General features: G+C 34.2%; 1 long non-coding RNA gene across 1 annotated transcript; it reads left to right on the forward strand.

Annotated features, from left to right (window-relative positions):
* Nucleotides 1–5,200: 5,200 nt before the first annotated feature.
* Nucleotides 5,201–9,196, forward strand: LOC107648164 (uncharacterized). The gene is made up of 3 exons (XR_001621764.3): nt 5,201–5,749; nt 5,824–5,925; nt 7,364–9,196. It is a non-coding gene; the product is annotated as an uncharacterized LOC107648164 (long non-coding RNA).
* Nucleotides 9,197–24,312: the final 15,116 nt, after the last annotated feature.

Below are 24,312 nucleotides of genomic sequence, written 5' to 3' on the forward strand. Positions count from 1 at the left end.
CATTAGAGCATATATTCTTATATCTTCCTGTGGTATCCACCCTAGTATCACTTTGAACAATTTTTTCATCTATGTCATGAACAACCATTTCTCTTACTTCTCTGGTCCATCTCTTTATAATGTATTGATTCGGAATTTATTTTACATCTCAAATATTTAAGACTTCAAACTATGACATCATAAGAATTCTATTGTTTCAAACATTTCACAACTACAAGTAATTGACATATCTTTCACATTGCTAGACATGGTGTATTCTCCATCTTTTTTAAAAATGACAACTTGATATTCACAAATTTGATTATATTCTTTACAATAAAAATAATATAAGCAGCATAACTCTAATCAAACTCATTTTAAAATGAATCAAATGCAATAGGAGTATATATTTGTACAACATACTTTAATAATGATGAGTGAATCATCTTTTAAGTTGAGGAAGTTTTTGCCTTGCAGTGTATTCAGCTTATTGCTCCTTATATCACTTGGCACTAACAACTTGCTCAAATTGTTTGAGAAAATATATTATATCTAAACTTGACCGTACAAAATCTTTTAAGTTACTATTAAAACTTTTATTTTCCAATAGTATACATCTTCATATAACAATGATCTCATTTTTTCTTCACTTTACAAATATTCTTCAACCAAGTATTATCTTTCACTTTGTATCTCTGAAGCAACACACCCCATGCTTCTTGAAATTGAAATTGGTATTCAAAATTATATATGCAAGCTTTGAAATCTTTCAAGATACAAGAGGTATCTTTCAATTTATTCCCTAAATGCCTAATAGCATTATGCATTTTTTCTACCAAAGCACTTGTTATAGTAGGATATTGATTAGTGAAAATAGTTTTAGGCCTTTTTTGTATATGAGCTTTCAAAAGTAATTTAAATATCTACATAAAAGATTTTTTTGATTCATTATATAAAAGAGCAGCTCCAAATATTACTATTTCTCGATAATGATTGGATCCACAAAAAATACCCAATGGTCTCTTTTCTTTGTTTGTGCAATATGTAATATTAAATGTGATTACATCACCAAAGATAGCATAATCAATAATCATTCTTGCATCAACCAAAAAGTATTTGTTATTTTCTCCTCAGTATCTAACTGTATAGTATATTAAAATAAAGGATTATCAAGCAGCTGTCGATGAAAGCCTTAATAAACTACCTGCTTCACCATAGGCCAAGTCTCGCTTTCCTTTGGTTCGAAAATAGTTCTTTTGATCTTATTTGGTATATCCAAGAACATTTTACTAACATCTTGTAAACTAGTTAGTTTATGTGTTTTCTTTGGTTTTGGGCTAGCTTCATCTCTTAAATCTATTTGCAATGCTTGTATTTTTTAAATCTTTCTTTGTGATAACATCATATGACTGGTTTTTGGAATTTGCAAAATATGATTCTGATTTAACTTAAGGTCACAAATTACATATTTTTTTATATCTCGAGCAAACTTGAGTGATATTCTTGGCAATTTGTTTTAGTCTCGATGCAAGGATATTTTGTTAAATAATCTCATTTATCCGGTCTTCGTTCGCCTTCCTTTGCACAAATAAGTCTAAAACTATTCACAGAATTACGCACCTTGCAATTATTGACATACTATTGTGGAATATCAAAACCCATCATTTAACCATAATTTCTTTAGAATTCTTTAGCTTCTACTACCATGTCAAAATTTATGTCTAATTTTTGTATTTTTTTTGTTACAATTGGCTTGACCAAAATAAATAACAAAATTCCAAATATAATTATGATAAACATACAAAAGAAATAGTACTAAATTATGTAAAAATTATGAGGACTAAACTAAGAGTACTAAATTATGTAGAAAAGAGATTAAAAGTACAACACCATGATACTATAGACATATATATTTGAAAAAAAATATACCTGGAATAAGTGATTAATATAGAACTGTATTATAAAATTTGAGTTTTTTTCCATATTTTCAGAAACCAATTGAAAATCTTCTGCAAATATCACAAAAAATAATATATTAAGCAAAATTTTATCAAATATATTACAATGAAATTTGAATTTATTTAGTAAAAAATTACTTTTTCAAGGTGGTAACATTATGATCATTAACTCATTCGTTTCGTCAGATAAATCTACGCTTTTGGTTTCAAGAAGCAACACCTCTATGTTTGGCTTGCTAGGCATTCCTATCATAGCAAGGGACAACATAATGCTCGTCTCTATTGGGGACACTATCATCGTAGTCTCTATAGATGGAACCAGCATATTCGTTTCACTTGGTGATTCCGTCATTGTTATTCGATGACACTGTACTCAATATCTGTATGATCTTTTCTATCAATTTTCACTCAATAAAAATTTTATTATTATACACTTATTTCAGTTTTACAAAATTCCAACTCTACGCGCAATCCTTGCAAAATGGTGCATTTTTTTTATTTTTATTTTTTAATAGTTGACGTTTTGATTCTCTTTAATGTATTTATTTATTATTTATTTATTTAAGATGATAAGCACTATTTATATTATTAATGGTTTAGATTAATTCACTTTTTTCTCTAAAATAAGTGAATAACTTTAGAGAAGCCAAATTTAAGTTATTTTATTTTATTTTTTTGTACAAATGAAAAACCAAATTTATAAAACTTTTAAGGTTAGTAATTTAGTATAAAAAAAGTACAAAAAGTTTTACTACCTTGTGGTAGAGGTGTCAAATAGGTCAATTTGTGGGCTGACCTCTCAAACCTGAAAAAAAAAACAAATCGGACTAAGATTTGGAGTCTATCAAACTAAAAAATATTTGCCAAATTCATATTGTGAAACCTGTGATTTTTGGTGGAGCAGTGCAGGTTGGCCTATTGACTAGAATTTTTTTTCTATATGAAAAATTAGAAATTGGTGCAAGAATTAGACTATGTTTTCATTAAAAAGAAAATTTATGAAATAACCCTGAATCAATAGACTTCGCACCCCGAATTCATCTCACAATTTCGGCCTATTATCCTCTGTAGACTGTAATGTAATCTACAAATGTTTGACTAAGATTCTAGTAGCTCATATCAAACCTTTCTTATCAGAAAGAATAGCCCTTAACCGATCAAGAATTGTTCTCAGCCACATTATCCATGATAACGTCATCATTGTAAAAGAAATGGTGCATAATATGAGAAAAATGAAAAGGAAGAAAAGATCCATGGCAATAAAAAATGACTTCAGAAAAGCCTATAATAAGTTGAGCTTGGAGTTCATCAAGAAAAGCTTAGAAGATTTTGGGATGCATCATCAAGTAATTGATATTGTTATGGCTTGCATATCTTGATTTTATACAAAGTTTTATGAAATGATTGTAAAACCGAGGCTTTCAATTCCACCCAGGGTATTAGACAAGGTGGCCCGATCTCCTCATATTTGTTTGTGATTTCTATAGATAAATTGTTCTAGTTGATTGAATAAAAAGTGAAAATGAGTATTTGGAATTTGATGAAGGCTAGTGGAAACGGTCCTAACATATTGGACCTCTTTTTCACGGATGACCTTTCGCTCTTTGCTGAAGCTTCTCCTACATATATAAAGGTTATTATGGAGGTACGGAACTATTTTAGCTTAGCTTTGGGACTGAAAGTAGTATAGAAAAAACTTTCATCTACTTCTTCAAAAATGTAGACAGACATACAAAAGAAGCAATAACTCAATTTTTAAGTATATTTGAGTGTATTTTTTCACAAAAAAACAAGAAAGAAAAAGAAGTATACAAAGGTGCCATTAACAGAGTGAAATGAAAACTAAAAAAAAATGGAAAGCTAGTTGCCTATCCCTAGTAGAAAAAATAATTTTTTCTCAATCGATGGTAACCCTACTTTTAAATTTTGATATAATGTGCTTTCAAATTTTAAAGGGTCTGCAATAAAATTGAAAGATTTCAAAGAAGTTTTATCAAGGAAGAAAAAGGTAACATGAGAAAATTCCATGCTACAAATTGGGAAATGCATTGCAAATCAAAATGTTTGGGAGGTTTAGGATTTAAAACCTCTAAGTTATGAATGACTCCTTCTTACTAAAGTGGCTCTGGATAATATTGAATGAAAAGAAACTTCTTTGGATTGAAACACTTTGTCACAAATATGGAAAAAATCAAGATCTCCATATTTGTTTTTGGAAAATAGATAAAAGTACACATGAATTTTCATACAGTAGACAAATATACACTCCATTTTTTTAATGAATCATGTGTATACACCAATATCAAGTTTATTGGTTATTTCTACCCTTCTGTTGTCTGAGTAACTTTTTCAGCAATATTTGCTACCAGGTGACACCTTATTTGCTATGGTGGCACTGTGCATTGTGTGAGTGGCTCTTTTGATGACACAATCGAAAATAATTGTCAAATTATTGAATTTGATAAATTAGAATAAAAAAAATATTTACAAGTTACGTCTCTTCATTTTCTTTCCTTCCCTCTCAATTTCAAACAGAGTACAGTGAACAAAAAATCCTTCATTCTCTTCCTTCGTAGTCTTCATTCTATGAGATTAAAAAGAAACTCTCTCTCTAAACTTTCTTCGCATCTCTCAAATAAGGATTTGTAAACTCTAAGGTACCAAAATGTCATAATCTCAACGTAGGAAGAACATACCTCATGTTTGTGCGAGTGGTTGTGGTGACTCCTCTTTTGCGTAGAAGAATAGGAAGAAAAAGTTTGACTACAATAACAGCAAGTATCTGCATGGACTTAATGCAGTGGTACTTGAGTCTGCGAAAGAGTGGAACCTAGGGAGATTGTATGACTCCAAATTTTGAAAAGTTATTAATAAATTATTGATGAACTATTATATTTAATTAAGATTATATTTTTAGAAATTTTTATATATAAGTTGAACAATTTCTTATTTATAATTTAGAGTTTTTATAATTAAAAAATAATAAATATTTTATATATCTTAATTTTAATATCTAAATTTTTAACTTTATTTTATAAGTAACGAAGAATTAATTTATGTAACTCTAATTTTTATTAAATTAATATTTAATTAAAATTAATTTACAAATTAATAATAAAATAATATTTCAAAAATAAATATTTTATATTTAATTTAATTTTTAATTATTATTCTATTTTTTATTTTTTTTAATAAAATTAATACATTACTTTAACCCCACAATCCCTAATTTTATTATACAACACAAACCCTAATTTTCACTTACCCTCTCCCACTCTAACCCATACACACGGTCACACAAGCGCATACACAAACACTAAACACACAAACATGATACAGCAGCTGGGAAAGAAAGAAAGGAAGAGAGAAAGAAAAAAGGGAAACGGGGAAGGGGGTCGCGGTGGAGTAGGAGAGGAAGAGAGGGGGAGTTGTCTGTGCCACCACCCAGCCGACAGCCCGCCGTCGCCGCTAGTCTGCCGTGGAGCCACCATCGAGACACAGAACCACGCGAGGTGAAGGAGACGAAAACCGTCGCGCCACTGTCGCTGTCTTCGACGCATGTGGAGTCACCGTCGCTGATGAGCCTAGCCGCCGCCTAGTTGCGTCACCGTCATGAAGTCCTCACCATCGTTTTTCCCCTTTTTTGCAAATCGTCGCCGTCATTGGAGCAGAGAGCGCGGGAGAGAGCTTGCGGTAGGGGGGAAAGGAGAGGCGCCTCCGTGCCGCGCGAAACTGCCGCTGCCATCGCACACTCCGCCCACGCCGCTGGTGATGGTTGGCCGAACCTTCTTCGCCGAGAAACGCCACTGCCGGTAAGGTTCTGAGTATTGGATTTCGTTCCTTTTGAGTGTCTGAAAACGTTACAATCACTGCGTGTTGGTTTCAGTTGCCGTCGCCGAATTCCAGTTGCCGCTGCCGCCTGAGGTGGCTGCTGGGGGCCATCGCCAAACCGGTTTAGAGACCGCCGCTGCTTCATTTTTGTATTACAGTAAGTATTTCTGTTTCGGAGACTCTGCGTTAGTCTTCTGTTATGTGTATTAAAGTCTTTGCGATATTAATATTTTTAGGAATTAGTAACCGGGCTTACATGTAGCGATTTAGGCTGCTTCTGCTATTGATAAAGCAAGCGGAGCTGAGATTCCGGTTGCCGTTGATTTCGGGCCGAGAGAAAATGTTTTCTTGGCGCGTTTGGTTTTTGGGTTTTGGCTTATCGAGGTGGAGGCATTTTCAAAAAACTAAACTTTATATTTTGGGGTTGCTATATATGGATATTCATGTGAAAAATGTATTTTTAGTGATTGTACAAGTCTTATGTATTATTTGGTTGTCTTGAATGGAAGTGAATGCTTGTTTGGTTTGATTATTGTTCGGTTTTGTGAAAAGGATTGTTTTTGGAGTGTTTTTTTAAAGTTATTTCTTCTGAAGTTTTGAAAACGAGTTTGGTTCATTGAAAATGAATTGAGTTGAATTTGTTTTCTTGAAAAATGAGAATGATATGAATTTTCGGAATTAGTTTGATTTTAAACTGATTTGGTCTTGAATCTGTGGAAAGGGTTGCGGAAAGGTTTGATTGGGGCCCGAAAAGGGTGGCAAAGTCCAAGTTTTAGAGGAGTTGTTGCCAAATTTTTATGAAATTAAGATTCTATTTTAAAATGTGATTTAGAAAAGAATTTGGATTTGAGACGTCCTATTATTTGGTTCTTGGTATATTAAGAAATGGGTGTTTCGAGTTTAAGCTATTTAAGAAAAGTTTATGTTTTCCAATTGATTTAAATATGAAAGGGCTATGTTTTGAAGTTTGATTAAGAAAGTGCCTTTGGAGGAGTTTTAGTGGATTTTAAAAGAGATTGAACTTTGATTAATTAAATTCGTTTTGTTTTTGAAATGTTCTTTAAATTTTGGCTTAGCAAGACTAAACAATTCCGAGCATTTGGGAAGATTTTCGATTTAAGAATGAAATTGAAATTGGTTTTTGGATTAAATAATTTGGTTTTAGTTTAAGTAAGTTGGTTTTGAAATTGGTTCGGAATATTTGGATACATGACTTGATTTTGGTTTAAATTCTTGTTTCTTTATTCAAATCAAGAAGCTAAGGTTCTAGAGGTTTTCAATGAATTTAAGGAAATGAGTTAAGTTAGTCTCCCCTAAAGTCTTGAGACTCTATTGAGGAATTTTCTGACCAAATTTTGATTTAGAATGAATGATTTTGAGTTTTCAGAAGAGAATTTAAATTTGGCTTTGTTTTGAAGTCGTTTGGGAGTTTTGGACAGATATTGTGAAAAGTGGCTTTGTTTTGAAAGATTTTTGTTGAGTTAAGAAATTAACGAAATTAATTAGTGATAACAAACATTATTTTTGGACAAAATAAATAATTAGTATTGATTATTAATAATTGTATGTTGCTAATTATTTATTAAATGTTGCAGGCCAAAATTCAATTTAGCATCCCAAAATGGAATGAAAATAAAATAACAAGGCTGGTGAGTTGATGTCACAAACGAAGCCCAAAAGAAAACAAAGCCAAAGAAATCAAATGGGTGATCTTATGGATATTCGATCCAAGCCCGTTAGTAGCAAATTACTCCAAATTGCTCTCACACCAAAAGCAACATTCACTTCTGTGTTTTGGTCAGAAATCAGAAAAAGTGAGAAGAGAGAGCTTCTTCTTTAAGCTACTCACAGAAGAAGAAAGAAAGAGAAGATTAGACAAGAAGGGGTTGAGGTCAAATCAGCAAAATCAAACCATATCAAGCTTAAGCACAGGTTAAAGGTAAACCAATTTTTATTACATGCAAGCTGCGTTCTTCTCTTCTCAATTCTCTGCAAGTCCGAAAATGACATACAAGAAAAAGTTGATTTCTGCCCTAATTTGCTGTGTATCTACGGTCACAAGTGATTCTTGGGGACCAAGTAGCTTCTCAATGGCTGAGATCTGGTTTACCATTGAAAGATCCTTTTGTGTTTGTTGTCTTGAGGCTTTCGGTCAACCAAGGGAAGTCAAAAGCAAAGTTTCTACTCTGAGGATTAATGAGAAAAAGTGATATTTTGGGTTGGTGAAGCACAATGCTCAACGAGTTGACCTAGGAAGAGCAACCAAGCAACATGCAAGGAGATAAAAGAGGTTTGCTGTTCATTCAGAAGCTAAGGAGAGATAACCCAGTGTATTGAGGTTTTGTTCGGTGAAGAAGTTCTTTGAAGAAGTTCCTCTACTTGGACAGTGTTTTCTTTCAAAGAAGCATTCTTCCAAAAATAAAGAACTGAATCAGAGATATGCTAATCTGGTTTATCACATAGCAAAGGGGTTGTTGATGAAGTCAATCTCCTTCATGTTATTGCAGATTGTATTTTACTTTTCAATATTTATCTTTTTGTAATTTTTTGAGTGAAAAGGCATATTGAGAGAACTCAAGTAAAAACTATAAGTGAAAAAGGCTGACAGATACACTTAAGAGAAAAACCTATAATTATTTTTAGATTTCTTTAGGTATGTCAGTGTCTTGTATTTAGTACTTGTGAGGTATTCCTTTTTTAGTTGGGTTAGCACTAAAAGTGAAGAGTTAGATATTTACATAGCCAATGTCAAGTTAGGTTTAGGGGTGTTCATGAATCGGATCCGATCTGTATATCTGCGGTATTTATCCGAATCCGATCTGAAAATTACGGATATGGATCCGATTCGCAAGGCTTTCGGATCGGATCGGATCCGCACACTAATCGGATCGGATTGCGGATTTTGTGTTGGTATCTGCATATTCGATCCGCATATCCGCGTATCCGCAAAAATAAATAAATAAAGATTCTTTTTATGTTTTATTTCAACTAATAATTATCATATATGTTGTATTATTTTAATTTATTATTTAATAAAAGTATGTTTAATATTATTTTAAGATTTAACATATTTAAAAGAATAGAAAAAATGAATTTCATTGATATTTTTTTAATAAAAATAAGCTTTTAAAAATATTTTTGTATTTTGCAAATATATTCGATATCCGGTCTGATCCAACCTTAAAAACTGCGGATATTGGATCCGATCCGATCCGATAATTTTAGTGCGGATCGGATTGAAATTTTGGCTATATCCGATCCGATCCGATCCGCGTGCAGCTCTAGTTAGGTTAGAACTTGAGTGTGAGAGAATTGTGTCAATCATGTGGAATTGGTGTATGTAATACTTTTAACTATAGTGGAAATTCCTTTATTGTTGTGGAGGAGACTGGACGTAGGTTGCATGTCACAAGGCAACCGAATCAAGATACATGCTGGTGTTAACTTTCTCTTCTCTGTTAAGCTCTGTTTTTTTGATATTCATGAGACAAAAACAAATTGTCTCATAAATTTTCGCTACTGAGTTTAAACAGAATCAGAATTCAAAGTTTGTTTTAAGAGGTTATTTCAGTAACTTAAAAGAAAGGCATAGATTCAATCCCCCTTCTCTAAGCCTACTACAACCTTTAGTTTTGAAAGGAAATTGAATTGAGGAAAAGTAGTCATTGAATATGTTTGTTATTGAAAGTAAATGGGACAAGAATGATTTTTTTGAAATAAGATTTTAAGTCTGATTGATTGTGGATATTACTAAGAATATGATGAGGGTTTCTAGCCTGGCAAGGATGGTGGTATAGTCCCGCTTGCTCAGTGCGTAAACCATTGTGCAGGGATGGTGGTTTTATCCCGCCTGTAGTGAGGACGGTGGTTTTATCCCGCTCACATATTGATGAATTGTTTAGCAAGGACAGTGGTGTGATTTCGCTTGCATAGTGTTATGTGTGCCCAGTAAGGATGGTGGTTTAATCCCACTTACTGTGGAGGCAAGGACGGTGGTTTAATCCCGCTTGCGTGTTCCGGACAAGGATGGTGGTTTAATCCCGCTTGTTTATGGAACCTACGGATAAGGATGGTGGTATGATCCCGCTTATCCGAGTCGGGTTTGGCAACATAACCAACGCATGAGCTCATGACCAATAGGAAAGACATTCATCATATGTATCTATGTGACATTATTTGCGTGTGCATATTGTACTCGATTTGCCTATGTGACTAATTATGTTTAATTGCGAAATGCTCTACTTGATGTAACTGCTTGATTGTGTTTGAACCTTCTTACTTGTGTTTGTGACTGAAAATTGGTTGGATTGTGGTGGATTGATTGTTGATTGAGTTGTTTGGGCCTAGGCCCGTGGTTGATTATGAGATGGGCCGAAGGCCGTGTTTGGTTTATGTTTTTGGTTTAGAAAAGTATGAAAAACTAAACTGGTTCAGCATAGACTTAATGAACCTATGCTTGGAACAGCTTGGTCATTCATGCTGTTTAGGAAAAACTTTCAAAGAGGCTTTTGAATTTTTGAAGAAATAACAGTTTTCTCTTTCAGAAAGGATTTCAAATTTTTAATGGTAAATCTTTGGGTTTTAAAAGGATGCATAAGACGGTTATTAATCACTATGCTTTAAAGAGTTTTATTTTTGTGTATCCTATTATAGTAATTCTCTAACCTCATAGTGAGAACCTACGAGGACGATGTTCTCACTCCCCTACAGGTCTTTCCTTTTTCAGGTTATGGGCGACGAAGTTCGGAAGAGCGCATTTTATTTCATTTCTGTTTTAAATGATATTTGTGTTGTATTAGTTACTTTTTCCCTCGCCTTTATCTTTACAAGTTTTTATAAGAGGGATAGGAACTTGATTATGTAATGCTTGTAAAACTAACAATAGGTATATATATATATATATATATATATATATATTGATTTTTGCATGGCACGTATGAATGTATGTTATCAATTAAAAAGTCTTTCGAGTGGTTATACGGTTTAAGTTTTAAACAGGCTCATATTTTAGTATTAAATATTTTAAGAGTCGTCGTAATACCCAATCTATCAGAGTGGCGCAACCGGAAGCGTGACATTTTAATAGTTAGGGTGTTACAGAGATTGTTTCATCGTTGTCCGTTATGGGAGGTATATGATTTCTTATGTTTTTTTATGATAAATGTTATGCATCTTATGTGAAAAGGCTAAAATTTTCCTCGGATTCATGAATGTAGAAGAAAGAAGGTTAAATTGAGGTGTGATTATTTCATTTGGGTTGATGAAGTTGTTGATGCTCGAAAATATTAGAGGATTCATGAGCAGAGTGAAGAAAGCAAATAGAAGGTGAAAGAAGAGATGAAGAAGATGTTACAGATAATTGATGGGATTAATCAAGAATTGAAGAGCATTAGAAATTGGGTTCAGTGTGTATGAAGTTGAGAAGAAAGGGAAGAGAATGAAGAGACGTTGTAACTTGTAACTCTTTTTCTTTCTTATTCTAATTTAACAAATTCAATAATTTAACAATTATTTTCTACTGTGTTATTAAAAGGGCCACGTCACACAATGCACAGTATCATCATGGCAAATAAGCTGCTACCTGGCAGCAAGCCAGCAACTATTGCTGGAAAAAGTTACTAAGACAATAAAAGGGTAGAAATGACTAACAGATTTGATATTGGTGTGTACACATGACTCATTAAATAATTGAAATGTACATCTGTCTACCGTGTGAATATTCATGTGTACCTTTGATTCCTCCCTATACAAAAGCTTATCCAAAGTGTGGAGTTTTATGTGTTAGAATATATCCAATTTCTTAGGCAACAGGTACTATTAGCTTGTGAAGGATCATAGATTAGAAAAAAAAATCCCTCTGATGAAGAAGAACACTAGCACTGGTTTTGAGATCCAAGAATGAAAGTTAAGAATGTGGTAACATTGAATGAAGAGTGAAAACTAACCCTCTTAAGAAGCTATTTGCAAGAGGACATAGTCAACAACATTAGGGTCATTTCTTCCACCTAATGATAATCTTGGAGAGGATAGGATTCTATGATTTCAACATAAGATAGGGATTTCTTGGTTAGAAGTGCTTACAAAGCATTAACCAATTATGGAGGAGTACATGAATATATGTGGGATAATATTTGGAGTTGACAAGGGCCATAATGCATAAAATATTTTCTATGGCTTGTCTCACATAAAAAACTCAAAAGAGACAATTTTTTGTCCTAATCTCTCATGTCATATATGTAGAAATTTAAAATAGTTAATGATTCATGTGCTCTGGGACTAAAGGATGGAGATAGACCTTTTTTAAAAAGGAAGGTAAAAAAATTTTAGAGGCAAAAAAAAAAAAAAAATCATTGATAATTTTATGATGAATTTTTTAAATATGTTAATTATTTTATAATAATATTATAGTGGCTTAATATATTTGTTATTGATTACGTTTTAAATTGTTCTCATGCATGACATAAATAATACTCGTTTATTTAAATTTTGTTGGAAAAAAATTTAGTGAAAATATTCCAAAAAAAGAAAATATTGTTTGAATTTAAGCACCTAGTATATAATTATACATATTACTTTATTACTGAATATTCTTATATTTGTTTAGTAAATATAAAGATAAATATTGTTTAGAAAAAAATTATAAAAAAAATCTGATGTATAAAAATTCATGTAAAAATTATCACAACATATTTTCTATCCTTATTTTAAGCTTTTAATTAAACATAAATAAACTATAAAATTATATTGGGTAAAGTATTAAATTGGTCCCTTATATTTGGGTGTAATCTTTTTTTGGTCCTTAAAGTTTAAAGTATTCTATTTGAATTCAAAAAAATTTCATTTAGCTTTAATGTAGTTCCACCGTGAGATCAAAGTTAAATAATTAACGAAATGTCCTACATGACAGCAGTACAAGAACAAAGTCGATAATCTGGAGAATAAGTACAAACTCTAGAGGCACAAAATCAATCGTGGATGCATCAATACATTCTCCTTAATTCTATAGAAAATATTTCATTTAAATTATAAAAAAAATTATAAATAAATGTATTGATACATCCACAGTTGATTTTGTGCCTCTGGAGTTTGTACTTATTTTCTAGATTATCGACCTTATTTTTGTACTGTTGTCATGTAGGACATTTCATCAATTATTTAACTTTGATCTCACGGTGGGACTACATTGAAGCTAAATGAAACTTTTTTGGATTCAAATATGACACTTTAAACTTCAAGGATTAAAACATGATTACGTCTAATCGTAGGGGACCAATTTAGTACTTTATCCAATTATATTTTTGAAAAGAGAGGCCAAACTATAAAATTTAGGAGGGGCCAAAAATAAAATTAAATAAATTTTTATTTTGAAATTTCTTAGGTTAGGGGGCCACTACCTCCTTTTACTACTATGAAGCTCCATCCTTGTTTGAAACTGTCTAAAAGCATAAAAACTTTGGTCAAAAAACATCCTTTCTTGCGATCTTAATTTTTTTTAAGTTCTTTTTGATGTTTGGATTCGCTTGAACCTCTCAACAGACTTTGGACACACTAAAAAGTACCATGGCAGACTCATTTCAAGTTCACCTATTGGTAGATTGGAGATGGAGAAATAAAAAAATTTTCTCTCTTCTCTTCAAAAGGCTAACTAACTCAAACTAAGTCATTCTCTCCTATATCCATTCTATCCTCACAGTATATCATAAGAACTTTTTTATAAATGTAAGAACTTTTTTATAAATGTAGTCCCAAAAGACAGGAAGTACATGTTGCCTAGCAACCATCTCCTGAAAATTGGGATAAAGTTAATACAGATAGAGTATTCTTAGATAATTCGAAAAATGCAAGTTGTGGAGGAATTTTCCATAATCATCAAGGTAGATGGACAGAGGGATACATGGCAAATCTGGGAGGGTATACAGCTTTCAAACTTAGCAAAAACATCTTGGGACTTGGGGTTTAATAAATTGATCATAGATCATATTCAAAGGCAACTATTATGACTGTAACAAAAAGAGAAAAACTAGCAGAACACCCAGATGATATTGTTAGATATATCTCCCTTTATCACATAAGTAAGTGGGAATTAAAATTCTAACATAGACATAGGGAGAGTAATAGATGCACTGATTGATAAGCAAATTTGTAGATACTTCAGCTAGTAATATGAGGCTCATTATTGATGATGATCGTAGAAGGATCACCTTATCCGAACCGTAGTTGATTTGTAATTTTAAGCTTAGGCCTAAATTAATAGTTAAATTCGTTCCTGAAAGATCATTCGATCTCCATTTTGGTCTCCAAAAGATTAAATTAATCAAAGTAGTCTCCAAAAGATAACTGCGTTGGTGGAGTTCATCCTATCGTCATCTCAGTGGCTGACGTTGTAAAATTCCGGATTTTAAAAAGTTATTAATAAATTATTTATGATGTATTATGTTTATTTAAGATGATATTTTTAGAAAATTTTATATAAAAGTTGGGTAAATTCTTATTTATTATTTAGAGCTTTTATAATTGAAAAAAATAGTGAATATCTTATATGCCTTAATTTTAAATATTCAGATTTTAACCTTACTTTAAAAATAAAGGAAAATTAATTTACTTATCTCCAATTTTTATTAAATTAGCATTTGAATGAAAATGAATTACAAATTATATTTGAAAGATATTTTAAAGATGGATATTTTATATTTAATTGGAGTATTTAATTTATTATTTTATCTTTTATTTATTTTATAAAATTACATCATTACCCTCTATTTTTATTAAAATTTTCTAATCTAACCCAAACCCTAACTTTACTCTACCTTAACCCTAACTAAACTACACCCACTCCCCCCCGGTGCCGGTCACAGACCAACGCACACACACACGCTTCGAAAAAGAAAGGAAAGAAAGGAAGAAAGGAAAGAAAGAAAGAAAAGAAGAAAGAGAGAGGGAAAGGAGGATCCGAGAAGGAGGGGGCGCCGAGGATGAGGGAACGCCAGGGGAGGTGGAGCTCGCCATCGTCACTGTGCCTTGCTACATGCGCTGCCATCGTCGTCCAGGGAGCCACCACCTTTGTTCGTCGTTGCCGTTCGCCCTCACCATGCCGCCCTTATCCTTAAGTTCACGAAGAGAGAGAGACTGACAGAAGGGAGTGGCGCGCACGGGAGAGGAAGAACTGCCTCGCATCCGCCGTCGTCTTCGCGGGCTCGTGTTGCCGCGGTCGCCCTCGCCGTGGAGCCGTCGCCGCCACTGTTGTACCCGCGTCGTCGTCGTCCTTGTCATGGATTCAGTCGCCGTCACTTATAGCGGAGCCAGAGGAAAAGAGAGAGCTCAGGAGCAGAGGGAGAGAGGGGAGATCCGTGCTCAGCCACCGCCGCGCCGCTGCTGTCGCTGAGATCTACTGTCGGTAAGGGTTTCGAGTTTGGCTTTCATTTCTTTTGAGATTCCGGGAATTTTATTGTTGCTACATGTGGTTTTAGTCGCTGTCGCCGGAGTCTGGTCGCCGCTGCCGCGTGAGATGGTTGCCGGGACTGCCGCCGAACTGGTTCAGAGACCACCGCTACTTTGTTTTGTCAATTCAGTAAGTATTTATGTTTCAAAAACCCCGTGTTAGTGTTCTGTTACACGTCATTAAGGTCTTTGCGATATTAGTGATTTTAGGAGTTAGTAACCAAGGTTGCATGTTGTGTTTTAAAGCTGTTTATGCTATGACAAAAGGAGGCATGCTGTGTTTTGGAGCTGCCATTGATTTCGGGTCGAGACGAAAAGCAATTCTCTAACGCATTTGGTTGTGGGTTCGCTTGCTGAGGTAGGGGATTTTATAAAATCTAATTTATTAAAATTAGAATTGTTATAAATTGATATGTTGTGTAAAATGCATTTCTGTTGATTTTGTAAGTCTTATGAATTGTCTGAATTGTCTTGGGTGGATATGGTTGACTGTTTGATTGAAATATTGTTTGATTTTGTTAAATTGGGAATTTCTGGTTGGTTGGATATTAAAATGATTTCCATATTTGAAAGTCTGAATTTTGTTTATTGGAAACTGATTTGGTTTTGAACTCGTTGGAAAGGATTGAGGAATGGTTCGGTTGGGAACCGAAGAGGGTGGCAAAGTCCAAGTTTTAGGGAAAATGCTGCCGAATTTTCTATAAAATCTGAAACCTTGTTGAAATGTTATTTAGAAAAGTTTAATTTTGAGGAATCGTATTATTTGATTTATTAAGGAAATAGTTACGTTTTGAATTTAATTTATTTGACAAAAACATGTCTTGAGTTCGAGTTATTCAGAAAAGAATTACTTTACAATTTTAAAGCACTTAAGGAAAGTATTATGTTTTAAGATCGATTTTATATATAAAAAGAGTTTTATATTTTGAATTGGACTTAAGGAATTCGTTCAGAGGAGCTTTAATAACTTTACAAGAAAAGGGACTTTGATGGAATGACGTCATTTTGTGATGTTTTTGAAAAAGGTTGAAAGAATTGGTTTCTAAGAAATTGAGATTGGTTTTAGATTTTAAACTTGGTTTGGATTTACATGATTTGGTTTAGAAACTTCCTTTGAATAACTCAATTTAAGGAAACAATGATTTTTAAGAATCTTAACTGAATTTATGGAAATGAGGTCGGTTGTTTTTCCCCTAAAGTCTTGAGACTCTGTTGAGGAATTTTATGACCAAATTCTGACTTAGAATGAATGATTTTGAGTTTTCAGAAGAAAATTTAAATGTGGCTTTGTTTTGAAAGGAAATTGAATTGAGGAAAAGTGGTCATTGAATATGTTTGGTGAAAGTAGCTTGGACTTGGGCTAGTATTGAAGAGCATACTTGGGAGCTTGAGTCAGATATGCAGAAGGACTACCTACACCTCTTTTCAGGTAACTAACTCTGAATTTTGAGGACAAAATTCTTAATTAGGTGGGTAGGATGTAAATTCCGCTAAAATTAGTAAATAATTAGTCAATAAATTAAATTTTAATTAGGAAAATTAAAAATATAAATCTAATATCAAAATAGGATAGAGCTCTTCAAAACAAGAATTTTGACACCAATTTCAAAAAATTTGGCCCAAAATTGGACCGGATGGGCCGAACTGGTTGAACCGGATCCAAACCGAGCCCGTGAGTCCAACCGGACCCATAATGGGCAGAAGCACCTCCTTCCCCATTCAGCTTAGAAACACGCTGAAATAGCAAAGGGGAGAGGAGAGCTCCCTAACCCTCACTCCCACTTCCATCTGCCATAACTTCTCTGTTCGAGCTCCGATCACCACACCGTTTGCAGCCACGCGTCCAGTGCGTCGAACTCTACATTTCTATTAGATCAATTTCATGGGTAAGTGATGAATGATAACTCTTGACGGTTTAGAATTTTCTCAAATGAATGAATTCTCGTTGTAAAATATAGTTTCCAAACCAATCAATAATCCTTTCATACAAAAATATTGGTTGTCACAATTAACAAACCCCAAATAAGAATTAACCGAAGTATTTGAACTCCGGGTCGTCTCACAAGAAATTTCAATGAAGTGTATGATTATTGGCTATGAAAATGCAAGGGGGGGTTTGGTTTATAAGAGGGATAATAAAATAAATGACAAGAAAAGTAAATCAAGCAATTAAAGGAAGCAATTAATAAAGAGAGACATTCATGGCAAGGTTTGAGATCATAGGATTTCTATCCTAGTCATGCAATGATCAATTCATCTTATTTAGTCAACTTCAACACAAAGGGAGAAAGTCAAACAAGACTAATCAATCATACCACAATAATAACAAGAATTTATCTTATTACGTCATCTCCAACATTGGAAGAAGGTATCATATTATCTTCCATAAGAGAAAGTCTAATAAGACTAGTTAATCTCAATCCAAAAGTCCTAATCAATTTACTAATTAAATTAGCAAAAGATTAGTGTCAATGGAAACAATATTAGCTAACAACTCTAGATCACCAACATGAGTTGGGTTTTCATGACTCAAGATTGCCTAATTACTCTCTCCAAGCCAAGAATGCTCAAAAATCTACTCTAACATCCAACCAAGCATTTTGTCAAACACTTGGAAGGCATAAAAGGAAAGTATAATAAATGACAAGAAATAGTAAAATCTACCAACTACAAATTGCAAGGAAAGTAAATCACAACTCAAATCAACAATTAAAAGAACATCAAACATTAAATTGCATTAAAAGAGATCTAAATCCAACATGAGTATCCATGAACATAAAAGAGAGCATAAAAGGGAAATTAACACTACAAATCATGAGAATAAAAGAGTAGAATCAAGAATCCATAAAAGAAACAAGATGGAAACATGTAATTGAACCTAATTCTAAGAGAGACTAACCTAACCTAATTCTAGAGAGAAGATGGAGCTTCTCTCTCTAGAAACTACTTTACATGATGTTAAAACTACCAACAATTGCTCTCCCCTTGTCCAAGCTTGAATTCTACATGAAATAGCATTAGAAATAAGTTGGGTTGGGCCCAAAGTGCTTCAGAAATCGCTGGGGGCGATTTCACTTTAGTGGACCACGTGCTCAATCGGCGCGCACGCGTACATGGCGCGTGCGTGCCCCTTAATGCGAAGCAACATATAGCAAATTTTATATCATTTTGAAGCCCCTGATGTTAGCTTTCCAACGCAACTGGAACCGCCTCATTTGGACCTCTGTAGCTCATGTTATGGTCGATTGAGTGCGAAGAGGTCAGGCTTGACAGCTTTACGGTTCCTTCATTTCTTCATGAGTTCTCCCACTTTGCATGCTTCTCTCCTCACTTCTTCCATCCAATACTTGCCTTATGATCCTGAAATTACTCAACAAACATATCAAGGCATCGAATGGGATTAAAGTGAATTAAATTTAGCTATTTTAAGGCCTAAAAAGCATGTTTTCACATTTAAGCAAAAATCAAGGGAGAATTGTAAAACCATACTATTTTATTAAATAAATGTGAGAAAAGGTGATAAAATCCTCCAAATTAAGTACAAGATAAATCACAAAATCGGGGTTTATCAGTAAGCCAGAATCCCATCTCAGATTCTCTACCCCCTTTTGATTTGTGAAATTGATCCCTTATAATGAGATTTTGCCAAATTTGGTGTTCTAGGTTCGATTTAGCTTGCGGAGCTTATCGGGTTTGAGTTACTTTGCACATGGGTAAGGTGAAGAAACCAAAACCCTATCTAAAATTCTGAATTTGTGCATTAGAGATTGAGTTGGGTATATATATGTGTTGTATATTTGTATTAGGTGGTGTGTTGTAATTGGAACTTGGCATTGTGGTGGCCTTGGTATTTGTTTTGAGTTGTGAGGGCTGTGTGTATAGCTTGAGCGGCTGCCTTGGATCAAACGTAGTGATCGGTCAAGGTATAGTTTAGGTTTCGCGTATTTAATATGTAAGGCTCTGTGAAAACTTAGGCTAGAAAACTATAGGATAAGTTGAAGTAGTTAAATGTGTTAAATGATTAGTCTTTATGATATTGATGGATAAATTGATGTTGAGCATATATATATATATATATATGCTAGTATAATAATGATGATTGGAGGATTTATGATCATGGTAATATAATGATATGGTTGAGATTGAGTGGTGTTTATTTGAATTTGTTGGTATTGATATATGAATAATGATGTGATGATGGTTGGAGTCTTTTGTGGTGATGACAATATGTATATATAGAATAATATGTTAGTTTGTGATTAAAACTTGTAGAGTTGGATTGAAATGAGATGTTAATGAACTAAGAAAATGATAGGATTGCAAGGATTGTTGTGCTATTGTTGAGGGTAAATATATTGATGGTTATGAATATGTTGAATTGAGTGGGAATGAATTTTGAAAAGAAAATGAGGTTTTGAAGTTTTTGAAAAAAACTTGGTTTTTGGCCGAACTTCGGCGGTTCATAACTGGAGTTTCAAATTTTGGTTGGAATTGGAATTTATCTCAACTCAAAGATGGTTTTGCAAGCTTTTGAACGGTATAAATTCTATGAAAAACGGAATTTTGTAGCAAAAGTTATGAACATCGAAAGTTTGGGTGTGAATTATGTATTATGCAGGTGGATATAACAACCTTCTGGAAAAATTGTGTTTTGTTGAACAACGTATGCCCACGCGTACGGGTGGCCCACGCGTACGCGTGGCATGGAATTTTAAACTGCACATGCGCGAGTAGCCCATGCGTGCGCGTGATGAGCCAACATGCATGCCACGCGTACGCATGACCCACGCGTACGTGTGACATGATGTTCTCACCTACGCGTACGCATGGTAAGGGGATGCATGCGCGTGCTACCTTTTTATACTCCCACGTGTATGCGTGGCCATGCGTGGCCCACGCGTACGTGTGGCCCCTGTTTCATGCAAAACTGGATTTTTTGTGTTTTAAACCAGATTTTAGACTTCTAAACTTCTATTTTCATCTTTTTAGCCATAAAGTATAATAATAAGTCTAGTAGCTAGTTGAAGCTAGGGAAATAAGGTAACTTGGGGATAAAGAAAGAGGTAAACATGATGAGATATAAGAAAGGGATGTGGATGTTAAATGAAGTTATGATGCCATGGCTTTGATGAATGATTATATAATGATTATGAATATTAAACGGTTTATGAATTGATGATATCTGAGATACGAGTTTTTCTGGGTAACAGAACCGTGGCTTGCCACCACGTGTTCCAGGTTGAAACTCGATACTTTGTTGACCCTACATCGTAAGGGTGACCGGGCACGTATAAATTTTCGGGAATGGATATCCCCCATTGAGTGATATATAAATGAATGAATGATTGTATAAATGATGAATGAATGAGAAATCTATGCATAAACTCATGGGGATGCGCGACGAAGGACAGTCTAAGATTTTCGAACTTGCGGGTTGGCTGGATAACCGATAAATGAGCCTCATCAGCCATAGGACAGGCATACATCATGTGCATTTGTTTGTTTTGTCTGCTATGCACTACCTGGGATTGCCTAACTGAATATATATCATGCTACCTATTATATTTGCTACTTGTACTATCTGTTTCCTACTTGTGCGTGACATTGTTTGATTGCTTGTCTCTGCTAAATCAATGGTAATGGAGGAGCCGAGGAAAGGTGGATTTGTTTGATGTTAATGTTAGGATTTAGAGTAGGCAGGTTTAGAACTTTTAGGTCACCTAACCCCTCTTATGGCTTCTGCTTAGAGTTTAAGTTTTATAATTGTATGCTGGAGTTCTAGGATTGCCTTTGGCATTCCCAGGACCTTATATATTATGTGCGTGGAATCTTTACCATACTGAGAACCTCGGGTTCTCATCCCATACTGTGTTGTTGTTTTCAGATGCAGGTCAAGAGGCTCCTCGCTAAGCGTCTGGATTCCTGAAGTGGAGTATTCTCTAGGTTATTTTGAGTTTCAGTTCGTATATATATATGTACTTAGCTTTCTCTCCAAGAAACTTGATTATTTTGTTCTCATAGAGGTTAAAAGAGAGTTAGGGCCTTATTTCTGCATTTTGGGATACTTATATATATGTATATATATGTAAATATTTTCCGGCCAGCCTTGGCTTCGCAGGCTGAGCCAGGAGCTAGTTTCACTGTATTCTTGGCTCTCTTTTCACTCTTTTGTTTATTCATATCTTTAACCTTTAGGTTTCTTAGCACACAAGTAATTCCGTCCTCTGAGTGTTGTGCTTTTTATTTTGCGATTTTGCTTTACCCATTTTTCAAGGCTCTTAGTATATGATATTTTTCCACTATTATACGTATGTATTTACTGATTAGAGGTCCGTAACACCACACTATCTCTATTATATGACTTAAGCGTAAAGCTCTGTTTAGTAGGGTGTTACATTATGCTTTACATCTAGGATGTAAAACAGAGGTGGTGGGTATTACGATATCTAAATAAAAAAAATATATAATAATATATAACAAGGATATAGTATACTATGAGTCTTGAAAAACGGGTAAAGCAAAATCGCAAAATAAAAAGTGCAACACTCAGAAAATGGAATTACTTGCGTGCTAAGAAACCTGAAGGTTATAGATATGAATAAGCGAAAGAGTGAATAGAGAGCCAAGAATACAGCATAACTAGCTCCTGACTCAGCCTGAGAAGCCAAGGCTGGCCGGAGAATATTTACATACATATACAAGTATTCCAAAACACCCAAAATACAAAAACAAGGCCCTAGCTCTCCTGTAACCTCTATGAGGGACAAAATAATCAAGTTTCTTGGAGAGAAAGCTAAGTACATATATACATAAACTGATAAACACAAGAACCCAAGAACCGCTTCACTTCAAGGATCCAGACGCCTAGCGAGGAGCCTCTCGACCTGCATTTGAAACAACAACACAGTATGGGGTGAGAACCAAGGGTTCTCAGCATGGTAAAGATGCCACGTATATAATATATAAGGTCCTGGGAATGCCAGAGGTAATCCTAGAACCCCGACAGTTAGTTATATAACTTAAATTCTAAACAGAAGCCATAAAAAGGTAGGTGTTCTAAGGAAATCTAAACTTACTTACTTAAACCTAACTTTTTCACTAACCATTCCACCTTTCCTCCGCTCCTTCATCACCAATGATTTAACAGAGACAAACAACCAAACAATTTCAGGCACAAGTAGAAAATATGTAGTGCAGGTAGCAAATATAACAATTAGCATAATATATATTCAGGTAGGCAGTCCCAAGTAATGCAAAGCAAACAAAACAAACAGAATGCACATGATGTTTGCCTGTCCTATGGCTGATGAGGCTAATCTTTCGGTTATCCAGCCAACCTGACAAGTCCAAAAACCTTACACTGTCCTTTGTCACGCATCCCCATGAGTTTATGCATAGTTTTTCATATTTCAATCATAATTCATACATTCATTAACATATAATTTACTCAATGGGGGATATCCATTCCTGGGAATTTATATGTGCCTGGTCACCCTTATGACGTAGGATCAACAGAGTATCGGGTTTTAACCTAGAACACGTGGTGGCAAGCCACGGTTCTGTTACCCAAGGAAACTCGTATCTCAGATATCATTAAATACATAAGCCGTTTAATATTCATAATCATGATATAATCATTCATCATAGCCATGGCACCATAACTTCATTTAACATCTACATCTTTTTTTTTTGTAACTCATCATGTTTACCCCTTTCTTCATCTCCAAGTTACCTCAATTTTCTAGCTTCAACTAGCTACTAGGCTTAGTATTATACTTTATGACTAAAAGGATGAAAATAGAGGTTTAGAAGTCTAAAATCTGGTTTAAAATACAAAAAATCCAGTTTTGCAGGAAACAGGGGCCACGCGTACGCGTGGGAGTATAAAAAGGCAGCTCGCACGCGCATTCCCTTACCATGCGTACGCGTGGTCATACATGCTGATTCATTACGCGTATGCATGGGGCTACTCGCGCACGCGCAGTTTAAAATTCCATGCCACGCATATGCGTGTGTGTACGTTTTTCCAAAAAATATCAGATTGCCCAGAAAGCTGCAAAACCAAAATGTAGTCACCTGCATAATACATATTTCACACCAAAACTTCCGACGTTCATAACTTTCTCTAAAAAATTCCATTTTTCACAAAATTTATATCGTTTAAAAGCTTGTAAAACCTTCTTTGAGTTGAAATAAATTCCATTCCCAACCAAAATTTGAGGCTCCAGTTATAAACTGCCGATGTTCGGCCGAAAACCAAGTTTTTCAAAAGCTTCAAAACCTCATTTTCTTTTCAAAACTCAATCCCACTCAATTCAACATACTCATAACCATCAATATAACTTACCCTCAACAATAGCACAATAATCCTTGCAATCCTATTACTTCCTTAGCCCATTAACATCTCATTTCAACCCAATCTTTACAAGTTTTAATCACAAACTAACATATCAATCTATATACATATCTATATATACATAACCTCAAACCAAACACTTATTACCTAGTCAACAAGATTCATCAATCAACCACCTCAAACTCATATTCATCATCATACATTAGCAACATCATTAACTCATCATCATTAATTCCAGCAAACTCATATTCATCATCATACATTAGCAACATCATTAACTCATCATCATTAATTCCAATACCAACATCCGTATCAAACCAAAACCCAACGTTGTTCAAGATGTATCAATAAAGCACTAAGCCATTCACATATTCAAACATTCATTCCTATCCTACGGTCAAGTAGCCTAAGTTTTCACAGAACATTATATATTAACTACGCGAAACCTAAACTATACCTTGGCCGATTTTCGCGTATTTATCCAAGGTAACCCACAAATCAAAGTTGTAAGCCTCAACCGCCAAAAATTCAGCAACTAGAACTCTCACCAAGCTTCTAATTAAGCTTCCCACATATCCAATTGCCTCATATCACATATTTACATGCACCTAACATAATTATCACAAGCATATTCCCAAAATTCAATACCCAAAATACCAAATTAATGAATCAACTAGAGTTTTAGGATTCTCACCTTACCAACGGAAAATTGGGACAAGACCCGGCAAGTCCACCAAGTTAATTTGATCC

This window comes from Arachis ipaensis, chromosome B6 (assembly GCF_059453495.1).
Source record: "Arachis ipaensis isolate K30076 ecotype BB chromosome B6, ASM5945349v1, whole genome shotgun sequence".
NCBI classification, from domain to species: domain Eukaryota; kingdom Viridiplantae; phylum Streptophyta; class Magnoliopsida; order Fabales; family Fabaceae; genus Arachis; species Arachis ipaensis.